The sequence below is a fragment of the Rattus norvegicus genome, chromosome X (assembly GCF_036323735.1).
Source record: "Rattus norvegicus strain BN/NHsdMcwi chromosome X, GRCr8, whole genome shotgun sequence".
NCBI lineage: Eukaryota > Metazoa > Chordata > Mammalia > Rodentia > Muridae > Rattus > Rattus norvegicus.
In genome coordinates, this window is record NC_086039.1 from 117504938 (window position 1) to 117526402 (window position 21465).

Here is a 21465-nt window from a genome sequence, read left to right on the forward strand (position 1 = left end):
AAGGGAGAATTTTTGAGGCTTATGAGTAAGGTAAAAATTTTTAGATCCAATGGCATAATCCATAAAGAAATAAACTGACATGTTGGGATTTGCAAAAAAAAGAATCTCATTTCTCCAGAACGTCTAAGAAAATGAAAATACTGGCTGTAGATTAGGAAAAAAATTACAATCCATATATCTTATAGGATACCTTTATTCAGAATATGTAATGCTAAATAAAACTCAGTAAGTAGGAAATGGCAACCTACTTAAAAAACCCAAAGCATATAAAAAGCAATTTGACTTGTTCATTACTGTATGTCCAAATATCCGAGGTAAATAAATCATTACAGAAGCCACTGTCATGGGAAATTAAGTGCATACGAATAAAAATTATGACAAAATTCAGGAAAATTGAAATTTTAATCCATTTAGGAATATTTGCCATCATAGACTCTGGGCTTGATTTTATAGTAATGTATTTGCTTTTCATTTTATAAAAGTTAAAAATCCTAAAAATTGATTTAGTATGTACAAGCAATATTAATAATGGTTTTATTAAAAATAATAATATAGCTCACCAAAGAGTCTGTACAGTTGGCTGATCACCTTAACAGTAGACTAAGGAAAGGCAATTTAATGCTGCATTGAGATGGCACATTACATCTGTTAGAATATTTAAAATTTAAAATTCTGTCCATACAAAGTTTTCCAGAGGATATAAAGAATTTCCATACACTAGTAGCTGGAATGTGAAAATCTACAACTTTAGAAAAGAGTTTGGTAGGTTTTGGAAGTGAAACATGTCTACCTTGTAATTCAATTACTCTATTCACCCAAGAGAAAGAAATGCCTGTTTCTTTGCAATATAGCTCCCTTGAATATTCGAAGAAGTTTAATTCAAAATTTTCATAAACTATAAATTACCAATATGTCTATCAATAGAAAAATGATATTCCATAGTATATTAATACACCAAAATACTCATGCTAGCAAAAAAAACCCATAAGTGATCAATGAATAGTTATAACATGGATACATTTCAAGACAAATATGCTGAAAGAAAAAAGCCAGCCACAAGGATGCACTGTTCTATTTCATTTGCATAAAACTCATAGAACAGAAAATAAATTGAAAAACAGAAAAAAATTTCCAGAATGGTGAAAGAGGTTTAAGAATGGGAGAAGGGAAGGGAACAAAAAGTAAAAGAAAACATTAAAAATGATTATAAGTCTTTCTTGGTTGTGGTGATGTGTATGCAGGCATTTGATAGGCAATATAAAAATACAAAACTGCATCATCTACAGTTTGTATTATGTCACCTATACTTCAGTTAAACCACTAAAATTCAAGTAATGGAAATGAGGATGTGGTTCAGTGTTAGAGTGCTTGGCTACCTTGAGAGAGGTCTTGAGTATTATCTCCAGAATTGTAAACAAAACAAAAGAAAGCAAAACAAACCAAAAAAATGAAATCTAATGGTCATTACAAACATAGAACATGAGTAAATTGTATCAAAATTGTATTTAGTAAAATCTTAAGAATCTTTCAAATCTATGGAGGAGATTGGGCTTATAGACAATGGTCATTTAGAATGCCAAACAGACATGACCAGAAACAAAACTTTCTGTACCATAATAGTTGAGACCAATGTGTCTCAAAACTAAAGAATATCAAAGCCTTTAAGAAAAAAAAACATCAAATCATATATGAAAACAAAGGCAACCATAGTAACATCAGAGCCAACAAATACTCTACATTTAGGAAGGCATCAAATTATATATTTCATACTCTAACCAACACATGCATGCATTGTCACATGTACCCTATGTTACATACACAAATGTTCTACATATATGAATGTATATGTTTATATAGGTATATGTTCTACTATAGATGTACATATATGTCTTGTTTACATATATAAAATAAGAGAATATGTAAAACATAAACAAATATATGACAGTAAGGCTGAAATGATAATAAAGAATTTTAACTAAGCTAATCCATATATAGATAGAGTCACTATTTAATTCTAGTAGACTTTTAAGGAAGAAATGGTAATTTTCTTTTCTTTCTTTCTTTCTTTTTTTTTTTTTTTGGAACTGGGGACCGAACCCAGGGCCTTGCGATTGCTAGGCAAGCGCTTTACCACTGAGCTAAAGCCCCAACCTGGTAATTTTCTTAAAGCAATTCCATAAAATAGAAAGGGAAATAAAGTCACCCAATTTGTTCTATAGAACCAGAATCAACCTCATACCAAAAGTAGATAAGGACATAATAAAAAAGAAAATAAGCCACTTTCTCTGGTGAACAAGGACAAAAATATTAAAAAGGAAAGAAAAATCAGTAAGACATTTACAATATATGTTTTTATAGTGAAAGTATTTAAAGACCATAGCATGAAATTCATGGAACTGACGAGCATGTAGAACAAATAGCAGAAAAAAGTTAATATACAAAAATCTGTATATGTCTTACATAGTGATAATGAGCACATTGAAAAATAAATTAGGAAAACAAGATCTGAGGGCAACTTTGTAGGCATCAGGCAGGAAAATGAACTGCAAAGAGGTGGCAATTAAAACTCAGTTCAGATTGACCTCATTAACCTGGATCAAGAATTCTAAAGATTCTCATATCAACTGGTTCCTTTCAAACAAATTTAAAAAAAGTGTAATTTTGAAAAAAAAAGTATTTCTGGTGCAATAAAATCCCGTGAGCACAAGGAAGCATAATCACATAGAAAGTCAACTTAGAGTACATGTCATTTTTTCCAAGAGGATGGGTTCTAGAGGTAGTCTACCTGTACTAGTTTCAGGGTCTAAAATGGGGCCTTGTCTCCATTATCCAGTCAGTATAGAGGTCATGCGGTCTATTTGCCTTTTCTGGTACTAGTTGTGGGAGCTTGGAATAACCTCTGGCTATAGAGATACTATCAGAGTCATTTAGATTATTAGGACTCTCTGGTCTTGGCTGTTGTAGCTATTTTGGCCTTGCCCACAACACATATCTCCAGAATATTGGTCACTTTCAATTCCTACATTTCTGGGTGGAAGAACAGGGTTTTATTTGTTGTTGTTTGTTTCTTTCCCACACTGCTGGTTTCTCTCTAGTTCCTCCTTCTACCTGCCCCTTCCCCTCACCCTAACCTTATTCCTCCTCCATTTTGAGAAGAGTAGTTGTTGCAGTTGTTAGTATTATTTTGTTTTTTGTTTGTTTTGCTTTTTACATCTTTCCCATTGAAAAGCCAATTCTGCATGCTTAACATTTCTGCCTCTGGAGATGTGTAGGTACAACAGCCTTTCTGCTCTCCTCCCAACAAATATCATGTACAAATACTTAAAAACATCTAGGGGGCTGGAGAGATGACTCACTAGTTAAGAACACTGGCTGCTCTTCCAAAGGACCAGGGTTTGGTTCCCAGCACCCTTGTGCTGGGTCTCAACCATCTGTAATTGAAGTTCCAATGGAACTATCATCAACTTCTGGCATTCTCGGGTACCATGCATGCATATGGTACAAACAAAACACACATACAAATAAAATAAATAAACCCTAAAAGGTACCTAGGAATAAAGTGAACTGATAATGTAAAAGACCTTTACCATAACTGTTAAAAATCCCGAAAAAAGAAATTGAAGACACTACAAAAAAACAAAATAAACAAACAAACAAAAACGACTTGTATGATTCTGATCAACAGAATTAATGGCATGAAACTGGATATATATATCACCAGATGCAATCTACAGAATCTATGCAATACTATTCAAAATTTCAATTATATTCTTTACAGGATTAAAAAGTGTATTTCCATAATTCATATTAAAATATGAATTATTCAAAATAACCAAAGTAATCCTGATCAAAATTAACAATCATGCAAGTATAATCATAGTTGACTTTCAGTTATCCTATAGATCTATGGTAATGAATACAGTACAATACTTGAAAACAGACAGTTAGATGCGTGAAATACAAAGCATAGTTATAAACTCAGGCAATTACCATCACTTATTTTTAATATACTAAAAACATAGTGGGTCAAAGATATTATAGGTGGGTTGGTGTTGTCCCCCCTCCACTGGGGGTCCTGTCTGGCTACTGGTGGTGGTCTGTTCAGGTTCTATATTCCCACTATCAGTCATTTCAGCTAAGGTAACCTGCTTTGATTCCTAGGGACGGCCCTCATCCTAGGTCTCTGGGACTTCCTAAAGATTCCCCCAATCCCAAACCCCCAACCCCAGGCAGCTGTATATTTCTATTCATTCTCCTGTATTTCTGGGTCTCCCTCCTGTCTCTCCCCATACCTGATCCTGGCACCCCTCCCCCCATTTCCCTTGCCTCCCATCTCTAATTCAGGTCCCTCCATCCCTCTACCTCACATGACTGTTTTGTTTCCCTTGCTAAGTAGGGTTCAAATATCCTCACTTAGGCCTCCCTTCTTGTTTAACTTCTTTGGGTCTGTGGGGTATATCATAGTTATTCTGAACTTTTTGGCTAATATCCACTTATCAGTGAGTATATATCATGCATGTCCTTTTCATTCTGGGTTACCTAACTCAGGATATTTTCTAGTTCCTTCCATTTGCCTGTGAAATTCATATCCTTGTTTTTAATAGCTGAATAGTATTCCATTGTTTAAATGTACTATATTTTCTGTATCTATTCTTCAGTTGAGGCACATCTGGGTTGCTTCTATTTTCTGGCTATTATGGATAAAGTTGCTATGAATATATTGGATCACATGTCTCTTAAAGTTCTTTGTGCTAACACAAAATATTTTGATATTATTGTAATCATTTACATTATTAGTGTAAATGATTGTGTACATACTTTATCTTCATAACTAAGTTTCAGATATAGATTGTAGACCACAAACCATGACCAACTATTTAAAAATGTAATTAAAATATAATTAGGAACTGGAGAGGTTGCACAGTTATTAAGAATGACTGTTGCTCTTTCAGAGGTCCTATGATCAATTTCTAGAGCACATGTTGGGCAGCTCACAATTGCCTAGAATTCTACCTCTAAGGGATCTAATGGCCTACCTGGCTTTGATGATGCACAAAATTTCACAGGATTAACACACATACACATAAAATAAAAATTATATATACATATGTACATGTATGCATGTATATGCATAAAATTGCATAATTATACTTCCCCACATTCTGTTCCTCCTTGAACCTATCCCATGTCCCCTACCCTGATTCCCCTCAAATTCAAGGTGTCTTTTTCTTTAGTTATAATTATAATATATATAAGCAAATAAATATATAAATGTAATTTACTGAGTCTACTCAGTTTTGCTTGTGTGTGTGTGTGTGTGTGTGTGTTTAGCATTGAGTGCTTGGTGTTAATAACAGGAAAAGAGAAACAAATGTGAATTATAGTTTTAGTGAAGCCCTGCATATGCTCATATGATTCATATCTAGAAACTGAACCTCACTATTCCATCATATTGAAGAGCCAAGAGAGTTGCTATAATGGTCTGGATAGAAGTAAAAGAAAAAAAAGTGATAATGCCATATATTTCTATCATTCTCCTTAAAAAAGACCACTCTTCAAAGGAAAAGGTATGAGAATAAATCCAAAAGAATGGCATTTCTCTCATCCCAGTCCCTAACTTAGGCTTTTAGTCACACTAAAGAGGAATGGAAACTTGGTGAAAAGGAAACACTAATGTAGATCAGAGGCCAGAAGCATATCTTCACTGAAAAATTGCTTTTTACATAGAATATTGTGTAGGCTATATCTTCCTGCACCTTAGAATTCTAATAAGCCTGCAGTATGCTACATTTTATAAGACTAGGTTACAGCTAAAGAAGTTACAGTATAGAGGCTTACTGAAAAGTACACACAAATCACAAACTCAAGAAAACTAAATCACAAAGGCAAATAGGGGACTAATCATTTATAAACAAAACATTAAGCCCAATCCACTTCTAGACACATTAGCATAAATTATCACACTAAAGGCTCAATGCATCATGTTCAATGTTCAAACACAATAACAGCAGTAAGGTACAAGGCTTTGTGAAAAAGAAGAAAATACATATTCTGAAGACACAAATTAAGCAAGAGAAAAGAATCAGGTATAACATAGAGCTTGGACTAATTAGAGAATTTAAAATAACAGTGATTAATAAGTTATGAGCTTTTAGTGCTCACTTCAGCAGTACACATACTAAAATTGGAATGATACAGAGAAGATTAACATGGCCCCTGGGCAAGGATGACATGTTAATTCATGAAGCATTCCATATTTTAAAGTGTAAGTTATGCGATTTTAATGGAAAACATAAAAGGAGTAAGGAGATGAGTGCTATTAGTGGGGAGTGGGCATGAGAAAGAGAGTGAGAGAGAGACTGAGAGACAGAATTTCTAAGAAACAATGAAGATGAAAGGTAAAGTTCAAATTACTATTGCAGAAACTATTCTTGTCCTTAAAGTGATCAGGGTTCTTCTGGAAGAGGGGGAAAGACAGACTGTAAAAGTTGAGGAGTTGGATGACCTTGAAGAAACAGTATTTTCCAGACACAACAGGGAAGTTAGACATATGAACTGACAGTGATTGTGCTAGATGTACAGCATGTGAAAACACTCCACCATAGAGGGAGAGAAGATGTGGGCAAAATCTAACAATTAATTGAGGAGATACTGGCATTTGATAGCTAATATGAGCTGAAAATTCAGTTTAACGGCATGGTTCCCAGGAAGTTCTGGACCTACTCACAAAACATGTTAAGGAACAAAACCTGAAATCAATAAGGAAAAAAGAAAAGAAATGTCAAAGCTGAGTATACAGGATGGTGAGAACGGAGAGGGTAGATATGGGAGAAGGAGTGAAGGATAAATAGGCTAAAATTACAATTAGAAAATGCTCAACTTTGCTATACTAATGGCCAGAGAAGGAAATACTGAATTTAACAAGTTGATACAATATTAAGTTGAAATGAAAACAAACAATCCTGGAAATCTAGAAAAAAAATACAAGAATTTTGAGAAAGTTGGATACAGCAGATGGAGAAAAAGATGATAAAGTAGTTAAATATTTTTGGAGAAGTTTTGAAAATAAATGATTTATGCCAAATCATGAATTCAGGAAGCTCAGAGAACATGAAAGACAAGGAAAATGAATACAAAAACAACAAACAAAATGATGTATTGTATTAAAATACATTCCATTCAAGCTGCAGAAAATTTTGTTTTATAAGTCATGGACAACTGAACTGAACCTGTAACACAGCTCCCTGAAAAACCCCATGGAAGGAGAGCTGGACCCTCAGAAGTGCAGACATTCCTGAGAACCCAGAGGAGACAAATACTTCCTGCCCCCATTCCTGACCCAAGAGGAAATCTCCTAGTGCCATCTGTGCCCCCTGGGCACACGGACCTAGGAGCAATCAGAGGCAGGACCCTTTGGATTTCTGCCTGCCCCAAAAGCTGAAAGCCAGTCGCCAGGAGGGCCTAAACACCTGAGAGCAGAGCTCCCTGTTCCAAGATCCAGCTGAAAGAAAACAGGTCTACAGGACTGCTGACAAAGAGGCTTACAGGGGGGCAATGCCACTTTCAGAGTAGGCAAGAAAAGCCAACACAAAGGGCAGCCTGGTGGTGAGAGGCAAGCTCAGGAACCCAAGCAACAGAAACCAACCAAATCATCAGAGCCCAGTTCTCCCATCAAAGCAAATACTGGGTATCCAGACACACCGGAAAAAGAAGATTTGGATTTAAAATCACATTTGATGATGATGATGATGATGATGATGATGATGATGATGATGATGATGATGATGATGAAGAAGAAGAACAACTTAAGAAGGGACATAAATAACTCCCTTAAAGAAATGCAAGAAAACAAATGTAAATAAATAGAAGCCCTTAAAGAGGAAACACAAAAATCCCTTAAAGAATCCCTTAAAGAATTACAGGAAAACACAAGCAAACAGGTGAAGGAAATGGATAAAACCATCCAGGATTAAAAACGGAAATAGAAACAATAAAGAAAGCAGAAAGGTAGACAACCCTGGAGATAGGCAACCTAGGGAAGAGATCAGGATTCATCGATGCAAACATCACAAACAGAATACAAATGATAGAAGAGAGAATCTCAGAGGCAGAAGACACCATAGAAAACATCGACACATCCATCAAAGATAATGTAGAATGCAAAAATCTCCTACCACAAAACATCCAGGAAATCAAAGACACAATGAGAAAATCAAACCTAAGGATAATAGGTATAAAAGAAAATGAAGACTCCCAAGTTAAAGGGCCAGTAAATATCTTCAACAAAAGGATAAAAAAAAAAACCTTTCCTAACTTAAAGAAAGAGATGCACATAAACATACAAGAAGCCTACAGAACTCCATATAGATTAGACCAGAAAAGAAATTTCTCAAGTCACATAATAGTCAAAACACCAAATGCACAAAACACAGAATTTTAAAAGCAGTAAGAGAAAAAGGTCAAGTAACATATAAAGTCTGACCTATAAGAATTACACCAGACTTCTCACCGAGACTATGAAAGCCAGATCCTGGACAGATGTCATACAGACCCTAAGAGAACACAAATGCCAGCCCAGGTTACTGTATCCAGCAAAACTCTCAATGAACACAGATGGAGAAACCAAGATATTCTATGACAAAACAAAATTTACACAATATCTTTCTACAAATCCATCCATATAAAGGATGATACATGGAAAACTCCAACACAGGAAGGAAAAGTTCACTCTAGAAAAAGCAAGAAAGTATTCTCCTTGCAACAACACCAAAAGAAGAAAGAAACATAAACATAATTCTACCTCTAACAACAAAAAGAACAGGAAGCAGCAATCCCTATTCCTTACTATCTCTCAACATCAATGGACTCAGTTCCCCTATAAGAAGACATAGACTAGATATATAAAGTGGACCCTGCATTCTGCTGCCTACAGGAAACACACCTCAGAGACAAGGACAGACATTACTTGAGAGTAAAAGACTGGAAAACAACTTTCCAAGCAAATGGTATGAAGAAGCAAGCTGGAGTAACCATTCTAATATCAGATAAAATCGACTTTCAACCAAAAGTTATCAAAAACAGATAAGGAAGGACACCAAATATTCATCAAAGAAAAAATTCACTAACATAAACTCTCAATCCTAAACATCTATGCTCCAAATACAAGGGCACCTGCATTCATAAGTGAAACCTTACTAAAGCTTAAAGCACACATTGCACCTCACACTAGTAATAGGAGATTTCAACACCAAACTCTCATCAATGGACAGATCATGGAAACAGAAATTAAACAGAGACATAAGAGAATGTAGTAGAAGTTATGAACCAAAAGATCTTAACAGATATTTATGGAACATCTCAACCTAAAACAAAAGAATATATGTTCTCAGCAATTCCCGGTACTTTCTCTAAAACTGATCATATAATCTGTCACAAAACAGGCCTCCACAGATACAAGAAGATTGAAATAATCCCATGCATCTTATCAGATCACCACGGATTAAAGCTGGTCTTCAATAACAACAAAAACAACAAAAAATCCACATATACATGGAAGGTAAACAACGCTCTACTCAGTGATAACTTGGTCAAGGAAGAAATAAAGAAAGAAATTAAAGACTTTTTAGAATTTAATGACAATGAAGGCACATGCCCAAAGTTATAGGACAGAATGAAGGCAGAGATAACAAGAAAACTCACGAGACACCACATGGAACTGAAAGGACCGGATCAAAAGTTCTCTGCACCCAAATCCTATGGGAGGGAGAGCTAAACCTTCAGAGGGGCAGACACACCTGGGAAGCCAGAAGCGACTACACTCTGCCCACATTTCTGACTCCAGAGGAAAACACCTAATGCCATCTGGGACCCCAGTACATGGGGGCCCCCAGGAAAGGGCATCGCAGGCCCTCCTGGTTGCCCCCCACACGGAGAGCTCAACAGCAGCCCCCCACAAGCAACTTGAGCCACGGGACCACAGGTAAGACCAACATTTCTGCTCCAAGCGACCTGCCTGGTGGACTCAGGACACAGACCCACAGGGACAGCTGAAGACCAGTAGACAGGAAAGACGACACACCCAAAAGCAGAACACTCTGCTCCCATAACTGGCTGAAAGAAAACAGGAAAACAGGTCTACAGCACTCCTGACACACAGGCCTATAGGACAGTCTACCCACTGTAAGAAATTGCGGAACAAGGTAACACCAGAGACAACCTGATAGCAAGAGGCAAGCGCAGGAACCCACGTAACAGAAACCAAGACTACATGGCATCATTGGAGCCCAATTCTCCCACCAAAGCAAACACTGAACATCCAAACACACCAGAAAAGTGAGATCTAGATTTAAAATCACATTTGATAATGATGCTGGAGGACTTCAAGACATGAAGAACTCCCTTAGAGAAACGTAGGAAAACATAAATAAACAAGTAGAAGTCTACAGAGAGGAATCACAAAAATCCCTGAAAGAATTCCAGGAAAATACAATCAAACAGGTGAAGGAATTAAAACTGGAAGTAGAAGCAATAAAAAAGCACAAAGGGAAACAACCCTGGACATAGAAAACCAAAGGAAAAGACAAGGAGCCGCAGATACAAGCATCATCAACAGAATACAAGAGATAGAAGGGAGAGTCTCAGGAGCAGACGATTCCATAGAAATCATCCACACAACGGTCAAAGATAATGTTAAATGGAAAAAGCCACTGGTTCAAAACATACAGGAAATCCAGGACTCAATGAGAAGATCAAACCTAAGGATAATAGGTATAGAAGAGAGTGAAGACTCAGAGCTCAAAGGACCAGTAAATATCTTCAACAAAATCATAGAAGAAAACTTCCCTAACCTAAAGAAAGAGATGCCCATAGGCATACAAGAAGCCTACAGAACTCCAAATAGATTGGACCAGAAAAGAAACACCTCCCGTCACATAATAGTCAAAACACCAAACGCACAAAATAAAGAAAGAATATTAAAAGCAGTAAGGGAAAAAGGTCAAGTAACATATAAAGGCAGACCTATCAGAATCACACCAGACTTCTCACCAGAGACTATGAAAGCCAGAAGATCCTGGACAGATGTCATACAGATCCTGAGAGAACACAAATGCCAGCCCAGGTTACTGTATCCAGCAAAACTCTCAATTAACATAGACGAAGAAACCAAGATATTCCATGACAAAACCAAATTTACACAATATCTTTCTACAAATCCAGCACTACAAAGGATAATAAATGGTAAAGCCCAACATAAGGAGGCAAGCTACACCCTAGAAAAAGCAAGAAACTAATTGTCGTGTCAACAAAACAAAGAGAAGAAAAGAACACAAACATAACCTTACATCCAAATATGAATATAACAGGAACCAATAATCACTATTCCTTAATATCTCTCAACATTAATGGTCTCAACTCCTGCCCTACATGTGGCCCATACATATACAGCCACCCAATTAGATAAGATGGATGAAGCAAAGAAGTGCAGGCTGACAGGAACCGAATGTAGATCTCTCCTGAGAGACACACCCAGAATACAGCAAATACATAGGTGAATGTCAGCAGCAAACCACTGAACTGAAAACAGGATCCCTGTTGAAGGAATCTTAGAAAGGACTGAAAGAGCTTGAAGGGGTTTGAGACCCCATATGAACAGCAATGCCCACCAACCAGAGCTTCCAGGGACTTAGCCACTACCCAAAGACTATACATGGACTGACCCTGGGCTCCAACCTCAAAGGTAGCAATGAATAGCCTAGTAAAAGCACCAATGGAAGGGCAAGCCCTTGGTCCTGTCAAGACTGAACCCCCAGTGAACATGAGTGTTGCAGGGGAGGGTGGTAATGGGGGAAGGATTGGGAGGGGAACACCCATACAGAAGGGGAGCGGGAGGGGTTGGTGGGATGTTGGCAGTGAAACCTGGAAGGGGAATAACAATCAAAATGTAAATAAGAAATACTCAAGTTAATAAAGATGGAAAAAAAAAACAAAAGAAGAAAACTCACAGCTCTGGGTGCCTGCAAAAAGAAACTGAAGAATGCATACATTAGCAGCTTGCCAGCACACCTGAAAGCTCTAGAACAAAAAGAAGCAAATACACCCAGGAGGAGTAGAAGGCAGGAAATAATCAAACTCAAGTCTGAAAACCACCCAGTAGAAACAAAACGGACTGTAAAAAGAATAAAAAAAAAAAAAAACCCAGGAGCTGGTTCTTTGAGAAAAGCAACAAGATAGATAAACCATTAGCCAGACTAACTGGAGAGCACAGAGAGTATATCCAAATTAACAAAATCAGAAATGAAAAGGGAGACATAACTACAGAATCAGAAGAAATTCAAAAAATCATCAGATCCTACTACAAAAGTCTATATTCAATAAAACTGGAAAATTGGAGGAAATGGACAATTTTCTAGCAAATATCAGTGATAAATTTAAATCAGGAACAGATAAACCATCTAAACAACCCCGTCACTCCTAAAGAAATTGAAGCAGATATTAAAAGTCTCCCAACCAAAAGGAGCCCAGAACCAGATGGATTTACTGCAGAATACTATCCAAACTTCATAGAAGACCTTATACCAATACCGTTCAAACTATTCTACAAAATAGAAACAGACTAAGAATTACCCTATTTCTTCGATGAAGCCACAATTACACTTGTACCTAACCTACACAAAAATGCAATAAGGAAAAAGAAAATTTCCCTTATGAATATCGACGCAAAAATATTGAATAAAATTCTTGCCAATCGAATCCAAGAACACTTCAAAATGATCTACCATCATGATCAAGTAGGCTTCATCCCAGGGATGCAGGGATGGTTCAATATACAAAAATCCATCAATGTAATCCACTATATAAACAAACTCAAAGATAAAAACCATATGATCATTTCATTAGATGCTGAGAGAGCATTTGATAAAATTAAACACCTCTTCATGATAAAAATCCTGGAAAGATCAGGTATTCAAGGCTCATACTTCAACACAGTAAAAGCAATATTGAGCAAAACAGTAGCTAACATAAAACTAAATGGAGAGAAACTTGAAGCCATCTGACAAAAATCAGGGACTAGACAAGACTGCCCACTCTCTCCCTCCTTATTCAATATAGTACTAAATATCCTAGTCAGAGCAATCAGACAATGAAAGGAGGTCAAAGGGATACAAATTGGAAGGGAAGAAGTAAAAATATCACTATTTGCACATGCTATGATAGTATACTTAAGTGATCCCAAAACTTCCAGGAGAGAACTACCAAACCTGATAAACAACTTCAGCAAAGTGTCTGGGTATAAAATTAACTCAAACAAATCAGCAGCCTTCTTCTACTCAAAGGATAAACAGGATGAGATCGAAATTAGGGAAATGACACCCTTCACAATAGTCCTGAATAATATAAAATATCTTGACGTGACTTTAACCAAGAAAGTGAAAGATCTATATGACAAGAACTTCAAGTCTCTGAAGAAAGAGATTAAAGAAGATCTCAGAATATGGAAAGATCTCCCATGTTCATGGATTGGCACGATTAATATATTAAGAAATCCCATCTTGCAAAAAGCAATCTACAGATTCAATGCAATCTCCATCAAAATTCCAACTCAATTCTTCATAGAGTTAGAAAGAGCAATTTGCAAATTCATGTGGAATAACAAAAGTCCAGGATAGTGAAAACTATCCTCAACAATAAAAGAACTTCTGGGTGAAACACCATCCTTGGCCTCAAGCTGTATTACAGAGCAATAGTGATAAAAAAAAAAAAAAGAAACTATATGGTATTGTTACAAAGACAGAAAGATAGACCAGTGGAACGGAATTGAAGACCCAGAAATGAACCCACACATCTATGGTCACTTGATTTTTGACAAAGGAGCCAAAACTGTCCAATGGAAAAAAAGCATTTTCAGCAAGTGGTGCTGGTTCAACTCGAGGTCAGCATATAGAAGAATGCAGATCAATCCATGCTTATCACCCTGTACAAAGCTTAAGTCCAAGTGGATCAAGGACCTCCACATCAAACCAGATACACTCAAACTAATAGAAGAAAAAGTGGGGAAGAATCTTGAACACATGGTCACTGTGGAAATTTTTCTCAACAAAAAACAATGACTTATGCACTAAGATCAAGAATCGCAAATGGGACCTCATAAAACTGCAAAGGTTCTGTAAAGCAAAGGACTCCATCATTAGGACAAAACAGCAACCAACAGATGGGGAAAAATTCTTTACAAATTCTACATATGATAAAGGGCTAATATAAGAAATATACAAAGAACTCAGGAAGTTTGAATCCAGAGAGTCAAATAACCCTATTTAAAAAAATCGGGTACAGAGCTAAACAAAGAATTCACAGAGTATCAAATGGCTTAAGAGCACCTAAAGAAAAGTTCAACATCCTTAGTCATCAGGGAAATGCATATCAAAACAACCCCGAGATTCCACCTCACACCAGTCAGAATGGCTAAGTTCAAAAAACTCTGGTGACAGCAGATGCTGGCAGGATGTGGAGAAAAAGGAACATTCCTCCATTGTTGGTAGGATTGCAGACAAGTACAACCATTCTGGAAATCAGTCTGGAGGTTCCTCAGAAAATTGGACATTGTACTACCTGAGGACCCAGCTATACCTCTCTTGGGCATATACCCAGAAGATGTTTCAACATATAAAAAAGACACGTGCTCCTCTATGTTCATAGCAGCCTTATTTATAATAGCCAGAAGCTGGAAAGAACCCAGATGCCCTTCAACAGAGGAATGGATACAGAACATGTGGTACATCTACACAATGGAATATTACTCAGCTATCAAAAAATGACTTCATGAAATTCATAGCCAAATGGATGGAACTGGAAAATATAATCCTGAGTGAGGTAACCCAATCACAGGAAATCACACATGGTATGTACTCACTGATAAGTGGATATTAGCCCATGATATAATCCACAGACCACATGATGCCCAAGAAAAAGGATGACCAAAGTGCAGATGATTCACTCCTTCTTAAAAGGGGGAACAAAAATATTCATAGAAGTAGGTATGGAGGCAATGTTTGGAGCAGAGCCTGAAAGAATGGCCATTCAGAGCCTGCCCCACATGTGGCCCATACAGATATATACAGCTACCAGAACTAGATAAGATTAATAAAGCTAAGAAGTACATGCTGACAGAAACTGGATATATATCTCTCATAAGAGACACAGCCAGAGCATGTAGAATACAGAGGCAAATGCTAGCTCTCCTGAGAGACACATCCAGAGCATGTCCAATACAGAGGCAAATGCTAGCAGCAATCCATATAACCGAGAACAGCAGCAATCCATTTAACTGAGAACAGGACCCCTGTTGGAGGCATTAGAGAAAGGATTGAAAGAGCTGAAGGGATTTGCAACCCAGTAGGAATAACAATGTCAACCAACCAGAGCTCCAAGTAACTAAACCAGTATCCAAAAAGTAGTCATGGACTGACCCATTGCTCCAGCTGCATATGTAGCAGAGGATGGCCTTGTTGGGGATAAATGGGAGGAGAAGCCCTTGGTCCTGCCAAGGCTGGACTCCCCAGTGTGGGAATGTCGCGGGGGTGGGGGGGTTGAAAGGGGGGTTGGATGGGGAAGGGAACACCCTTATAAAAGAAGGGGAAGGGGAATGAATAGGGGGCTTCTGGACAGGAAACCGGGAAACGAAATAACACTTGAACTGTGAATAAAGAAATAAATTCTTTATAAATAAAAAATTCTTTGTAAATAAAAATTAAATAAAGTCATGGAAATAACTTATTAATTATATTTAATTATATCGTAGAGCCTGGAAGATAAACAATAACTCCATTAATGCGGAGAGGGCAGGTTATATATATATATATATATATATATATATATATATATATATATATATGTATGTATGTATATGGCAAAGGTGCAAATAATTTCCAGAACATACCATGCTATATATGTATAGGATGAATAACCCCATTTAGAGTTGATCAAAAGGTCACCGTAAAATATTAAATTGCTTTTCATTCATGTTCCTAAACATTGATTATTTATTTGAATGCAACTGTGAGGCAGCTTGGGTATTTGTGGGTTTAATTAGAGTTCTTGTTAAGCAAGCAATATTGAGGGAAATGTTTTATGTCAATAAGTAATCTTAAAAGTGAAAAGTACAAAGATCAAGGTTAAGTTGAATAAGAAATCTGGCATCATACTGGACAAAGAACTATTGCCATCATTAAAGAAGCCAAAGTTATTAAGTGATTAAATAAAAAGAGCCCCATTGAAACTGAAATTGATTCAGTCTGCCAGTATAGCAACCCTGGTTTCTGGGCCAGGGAAACTCTTAGCTCTTTCCACTCCAATACCCGCAGTTTTATGGCAATCATCCACCCTGCAAGATCATGGAAGTTTCACGAGGATTTTCTTAGTTAGCATTGACCTATCTATATGGAAATTTCATCTTCTCTATCATAGGTGAAGTGGTTTACCAAATCTAACCCAAACATGTCTCTCAAACACTTGTCTTGCATTCAGCTCCCCTGAGTTTTGTTCACATCGTTATGCCTGTTGGAAGAGATCTGGAGTCTATGGGGAATTTAACATGGACTATCTTGTCTTTTGCCAAAAGGGATAACTTTAATTTTTCTTTTTCAATTTAGATAACTTTATCTTAACTGTTTATTTTTATATATTTATTTAGAGGCATGATCTCACTGTGTAGACCAGGCTGACCTTGAACTCACATAGGTCTGTGCTGTCCCATCATCATCATCATCACCATCATCATCATCACCATCATCATCATCACCATCATCATCATCATCATCATCATCATCATCAGGTAATCATCCTACTATTTAATAATTAAAAGTTTTGAGAATATGTTTTCTTCTTTTGCTCTAGCTGTAGGTGGAAAACCTTTCACTTTTTCTTCATTAGTTATGCCGTGAGTTGTGAAACTAGTGTAGATGATACATTTTTTTCAGACAATTTGGTTTTATAACTTATTTGTGACTTTTATGAAAAAGTCCTATACATATCAAATATGTTTTTGATATCTAATGAATAAGTATTGTGATTTTTCAGCTTTCATTTGTTTTTTTTTTTAATTCTGTGTGTGGATACACACATGCACATGAAAGTATAGGTGCCTCTGGAAGCCGGAAGTATCTGACCCCTAGGTTGTGAGCCATCCCATGTAGGTGCTAAGAACTAAATTCAGGTAATCTGCAAGAGCAGTGCACAATCTTAACCACTGAGCCATCTCTTCAGGCTCAATTTGCATGTTCTTATTGTAATATTTCACACTGAATATTTTTCAAAAGTTTACCTTTCATAAAAAAGTTCCATTTGATCATGGTTTATTTTATTTTTTTCTTTTTTAATGTTTTTATTGGATATTTTATATTTATTTACCTTTCAAATGTTATCCCCTTTCCCGGTTTCTCATCCATAAACTTCCTATCCCATCCTCCCTCCCCCTTCTTCTATGAGAGTGTTCCCCTACCCATCTACCCACCGCTTCCTGCCTTCCCCACCCTGACACTCCCCTACACAGGGGGTCCAGCCTTGGCAGGACCCTCCTCCCACTGGTACCCAGCAAGGCCATCCTCTGCTACATATGCAGCTGGAGTCATGGGCCTGTCCATCTGTACTCTTTGGATGGTGTTTTAGTCCTGGGGCTCTGGTTGGTTGCTATTGTTCTTCTTATGGGGTTGCAAACCCCTTCAACTCCTTCAATTCATTCTCTAACTCCTCCACTGGGAACCCCGTTCTCTGTTCTATGGTTGGCTGCTAGAATTCACCTCTGTATTTGTCATGCTCTGGCAGAGCCTCTAAGGAGATGGCTATTATCAGGCTCCTGTTAGCATGGACTTCTTGGCATCCCCAATAGTGACTGGATTTGGTGGCTGAATGTATATGAGCTAGATGCCCAGGCGGGGCAGTCTCTGAATGGCCATTCCTTCAGTCTCTGCTCCAAATGTGGCCTCCATATCTCTTCCTATGAATATTTTTGTTCCCCCTTCTAAGAAGGACTGAAGCATCTGCACTTTGGTTATCCTTCTTCTTGAGTTTCATGTGGTCTGTGGATTGTATCTTGGGTAATCTGAGCTTTGGGACTAACATCCACTTATCAGTGAGTGCATATCACGTGTGATTTCTTGTGATTCGGTTACCTAACTTAAGACAATATTTTCTTGTTCCATCCATTTGCCTATGAATTTCACAGTCATTTTTTAATAGCTGAGTAGTACTCCTTTGGGCAGATGTACCACATTTTTTGTATCCATTCCTCTGTTGAGGGACATCTGGGTTCTTCCCAGCTTCTGGCTATTATGAATGAGGTTGCTATGAACATAGTGGAGCATGTGTTCTTGTTATATGTTGGAGCATTTTTTGGGTATATGCCCAGGAGTGGTATAGCTGGGTCCTCAGGTAGTACTATATCCAATTTTCTGAGGAACCTCCAGACTGATTTCCACAGTGTTTGTACCAGCTTGGAATCCCACCAACAATAGAGGAATGTTTCTAGTTATTCACATCCTTGCCAGCATCTGCTGTCACCTGAGTTTTTATCTTATCCATTCTGACTGGTGTGAGGTAGAATCTCAGGGCTGTTTTGATTTGCATTTCCCTGATGATTAAGAATGTTGAACATTTCTTTAGGTACTTCTCAGCCATTCAAGGTTCCTCAGTTGAGAATTCTTTGGTTAGCTCTGTACCCCATTTTGAATGGGCTTATTTGATTCTCTGAGGTCTAACTTCTTGAGTTTGTATATTTTGAATATTAGCCCTTTATTGGATGTAGGATTGGTAAAGATTTTTCCTAATCTGTTGGTTGCCATTTTGTCTTAATGACAGTATCCTTTGCCTTACAGAAGCTTTCCAATTTTATGATGTCCCATTTGTCAATTCTTGATCTTAGAGCATAAATTATTGGTGTTTTGTTCAGGAAATTTCCCCAGTACCCATGAGTTCGAGGCTCTTCCCCACTTTTTCTTCTATTAGTTTGAGCGTATCTGGCTTGATGTGGAGGTCCTTGATCCACTTGGACTTAAGCTTTACACAGGATGATAAGAATGGATCAATTTGCATTCTTCTACATGCTGACATCCAATTCAAAAAGCACCATTTGTTGAAAATGCTATCTTTTTTCCATTGGATGGTTTTAGCACCTTTGTCAAATATCAAGTGACCATAACTGTGTGAGTTCATTTCTGGGTTTCCAATTCTATTCCATTGACCTACCTGCCTGCCTCATCATGTGCTGCTGAAATTGGTTTGCTGACAGTTTAGAGAAGAGATTTTTGTATTCATATTCATCAGTTTGTAGCTTTCTTTCTTGTAATATCTTTATCTGTCTTTGATATCAGTGTGATTCTGGTCTCATAAAATGAAGCACAATTGTTTCCTCTCATCATTTCTCATCGAGTTTAAGAAAGGTTGATATTACACTTTATGGCAGTCCCAATGAACAGCAGTAGATAGACAACACAAAACAAACTCTAGAATAGTTTTGTGGATTTTTTTCTCATTTTGCTTTTTTTGGGAATTTTTTTATCTGATTTGTTTTTTGCTTGTTTATTTTGAATTCCATTTTTGTTTCGCAGGGGCACTTTGTGCAATTCTTATATTTTTGTTTCTCTTTAAAGAGAGAAAGAACCTATAATTAGGTAAGTAGAGAGGTGGGTGAGTCTAAGTGGAATTAGATGAAGGAAAAACATGTTAAAATGTCTTTTTTAAATAAAAAGGAAAATGTTTGGTATAAATTCTTCCTTAAATATTTTTTAATCCATGAATCCATTTTATTTAGGGAGGTTCTTTGTTGGGAGGATATTAATTATACTTTTAATCTCCTAATATTTCATCGTTCAATTTCATTGTTCTAGTTTTTTTAATTCTCTCTTGAAAAGGTATTTGTGTCAACATGTATTAATTTATTCTAGATTATCCAATATGTTGGTCTTTAAACTCCATATTAGTTTCCTATAAGTTTTAATTTCTGGAACATAAGTTAATCCACCCCTTTTATATTTTTCTTAGGAATTTTATTTTCATCTTGTTAGATATTGTCAAATGTGATAACTAAAAAATTACTTTCGTTTTCTTATGGTTAAAACAAGCACTCATTTTATTTAAAGGTTTTTTAAATTAAAGTAGCATTATATCCCATTTCCCATTCCTTTCCTCCCTCCAGCCCTTTCCACGTCCCTCTTCTTTCATATTGATAATCTTTTTTGTTTGATTTTCATTGCACAAAAAATATATATTCCACCCGTTGAGTCCAGTTTAGTTGTGTGTGTATATGGTTTCAGTGTTGCCTGCTCTGTATTAGACAGCCAATGAAGTAGCTCATCCCTGGGAGAGACTAATACTGCTCCTAGCAGTCATTCGTTGTCTTTAGTTCTTTATCTAGTGATTGGACATCGTAAAAATGTATCCTTGCATCTTAATATGTTCATTAGCATCGCTTTGGTCTTGTTTATGCAGCCACTTCTAGGAGTGTTTCACATTTAACTTCTTGGCATTATGGCTGTCCAATTTTCCCACCATCTATTTTTTAAACAATGCTCCCTGAGCAGTAGATGCCGAAGCTATGTTATTCATGTATCCACTGGGGCTGGGCTCTCCATAATTTATTGATATCTGCTTTGTTTCCAGTTGTGGCTTTCTGTGATATTATCCATCTGCTGTAATGAGAGACTTCTTTGTTGACAGCTGGTAGCTATACTTGTCTGTAAGTTTAAGGATAAGATTTAGAATGTAGCAAGGAATTATCCTGGTCTAGCCAAATTGTGGTAGTAGATTCTTTTCTAAGGTTTATGACTCCATTAGTATGAACTGGTCAGCTAGGTTTTCCTCCTGCTGAGTGGGCCTTAGGTCCAGTTAGATAACTGTTGATAGCCACCATGTGAGTGCTATGTATTACCCTTTTACAGGTATACTAACATGTTGGTTATTGTGGTGGTTCACAGATGTTGCAGCTATGTTGGACAGTCCCTCCCTTGGCAGCTTGTATATTACTTTCTGGTACCATGAATGCTAGACAACATGAAAAATACTTCCAGTCAGATCCAGTTTGTATCACCTGTCTCTTGTGTACTAAGTGTGTGGTGTCTTCAGCAAGGGGGACTCATCCTCAATTCCTCAGAGACAGCCATGTTTACTTGGATAATCTGTATTATTTGTCAAGTCATTTAGGCTACACTAACCAAACCATTGTAAAGGAGGTTCCTCATGACTGGTCTTATGGGATTTGTTAGTAACTTCCTTTAACAGGCAAGCACACACATGCACGCACCCACGCATGCACACACACACACACACACACACACACACACACACACTCTAGTCTTTTTTTTCTTTTCTTTTTTTTTCGGAGCTGGGGACTGAACCCAGGGCTAGGCAAGTGCTCTACCACTGAGCTAAATCCCAAAGCCCCACAATAGTCTTATTGATCATTTGTTTTTGTCTTGT

The 21465-nt window shown here is 37.1% G+C and overlaps 1 non-coding gene across 1 annotated transcript; it reads left to right on the top strand.

The window, feature by feature from the left end:
* Positions 1-6154: 6154 nt before the first annotated feature.
* LOC120099391 (U6 spliceosomal RNA) lies at positions 6155-6261 on the top strand. Its single transcript, XR_005498580.1, has one exon. It is a non-coding gene; the product is annotated as a U6 spliceosomal RNA (small nuclear RNA).
* Positions 6262-21465: the final 15204 nt, after the last annotated feature.